This window comes from Echinops telfairi, unplaced genomic scaffold (genome assembly GCF_000313985.2).
Source record: "Echinops telfairi isolate 266 unplaced genomic scaffold, ASM31398v2 ScPeMD7_7478;HRSCAF=8516, whole genome shotgun sequence".
NCBI classification, from domain to species: domain Eukaryota; kingdom Metazoa; phylum Chordata; class Mammalia; order Afrosoricida; family Tenrecidae; genus Echinops; species Echinops telfairi.
In genome coordinates this window covers 822,838-825,200 of record NW_022111382.1, presented here as the reverse complement: position 1 = coordinate 825,200, position 2,363 = coordinate 822,838, and positions in this window count along the sequence as shown.

The following is a 2,363-nucleotide window of genomic DNA, read 5'->3' as shown; positions in this document are numbered from 1 at the left end:
ACGATAAGAGAAGTGCTTGACCTAATAGATGGATGTGTGGATTGTGATAAGAGTTGTGCGAGCCCTCAATAAAATGATTTATTTTAAAAAAACTGATTGTAGTTATGATTCAACAATTCTTTTAAATGTGATTGAACTATTTAATCGTATGATATGTGAATCATATGTCAACTAAACGGTTAAAAAAGTTTTAGAAACCTATAGGAGCAATTCTACCCTGTTCTATAGGATCAATATGAATTGGAATTGATTTGATGGCACTTAATTTGCGTGGGGGGGGGGTTGCTTGTTTGTTTTGAGAAGGAGATTTTATTTTAAGTCTACAGTATCAAATACTAAAACCTTTAAAAGTTTGGAGTAAATTGTTAAACTAAACTGCTGTAGATGGATTTAGATTGCCTAGTTTCAAATCTCATTCTCACTATTTACTAAGCAATTTTATTAAATTGTGCAGGTGAGTTTTCTTACTTGTTAAATGAGACAGTGTAGCCTTTGGAATTTTTATTGATGGGGTTATATGATTGCCATTATGCACCACATTCTCAGCTTAAAATTAGCATTCCAATGGGTTATACATTGTAGTTATTATTCTGTTTATAACACTTATTTCTCTTCTCCCAGTGACTCGATACTTCTCTTAAAACATGAGTGGAGTGTCCACATCCTGACACTAGTTTTATCCTCTAGCTTTATTTTGTTTTTACTAATACCCTCCCCCAGTCATCTTAAAAACCTTTGTAGACTAGCCTTATCTTGTGTGAAAACTTGCTGAAAGAATACAAGAAGTCTGTCCTGCCTTTGTATAATCCAATTCTCCATTTGCCTTAAGAAGCAATTGTTTTGCTGAGATTATTACTATGTTCACAGGAATTTTTAAAAGAGTGCTGGTGGTGTAGTGGCTAAGCATGCACAAGTTTGATGCTACCACCTGGTCCAAGGGAGAAGGTAGTTTTCTTCCTAAAGATTTGCACCCTTGTAAACCCTGTGGGACAGATCTGTTTTGTCCTATAGGATTGCTGTGAGTCAGAATAAATTCTACAGCAACAAGTTATCATGAATACTTCTTCATAAAAGAGGATGCATGAGCCAGTATTCAAGGATGCTTTTTAATGATAAATATGATTTCTCTAATATTTTAATTTTTCATTTCATTCTACTAACACTGCACTAGAAGCAGAGGATAAAATATAAATAAAAATCAATACCTTTTTTCCTTAAAGTTAGGGCCTCTGCTGGAAATCCAACTTGAACAAAAGGGCAAAAAGGTTGACTTCCCAGATTCCATTACTGCAATGAAGGACTGGCAGTAGGGTTGCCTCCCGCAGAATTGCAAGAGCAGTGGGACACTATCACCAGGCCAGGCTCTTGTCCTTTTCAGTGGTCTCCACTATCTCCTCCTATAGACCCACTTCTTTGACATGGTCTGTGGCCTGCCTGGCTCTTGCCCTCTCAGCTTCATGATCAGAAAGGGACTGAGCACAACCCAAATCCCAGAGACAGAGGAACTCCGATTCCAGGAATACCACTCCCACCTGTCTTTGTATCTAGAAAGTAGAACCACTGTGACTGATAATGGCTCTAGAGTCCCTTTGCTTCAGTGAAGGAGGGCAAAATGGAAGTAATCTTCCAAATGATGAGGACTGAGTGCTGGGAGAATAAATGATCATTAGGGGGTAGCTTTGGTGTCAGGCTGCCTGGATTTATTATCTGAATTTTCATGCCATATGGCCATGGGGAAGAGATAGTGTTTCCTAAGCCTCAGTCTCCTCATATAAAAATTGAGGATTCGGGCATACCTTGCGCTATTGTGCTTCACTTTATTGTGCTCACGGGTATTGTGTGTTGTACATATTGTAGGTTGTGGCAACTCTGTATCAAGTCTATCAGCACCATCTTCCCAATAGCATGTGTTCATTTTGTGTGTCTGTGTTTAATTTGGGTTATTTTCACACTATTTCAAACTGTGTCATAACACTATTGGACACCTAACAGGTTCCAGTGTAGTGTAAACAATACTTTTATATGCACCGGTAAACAAACAAAAAATTGTCATTCCTTTATTGCAATATTCATTTTATGGTTGTGATCGGGAACAAAACCCTTAATAGCTCCACAGCACGCCTAAATAGAAAACATCAAAATACTTTGAGTCTTGCAGCCCTTTTTCATGGATCACATAGTAAGTGAGAGTTTTTTTTATAAATGATCATTTTCTGCATGGGCTCTAGGATCTCAACTTAAGACTTAAGGTAAGCTAATGATAACTTTTCGCTCCAAAAAAAAAGGCTAAATCAATTTCTATTGAAGTTCCTTAAAACGTACGAATTTATGAGCACAGCGTCAGGAACAGACACTGTAGTAGT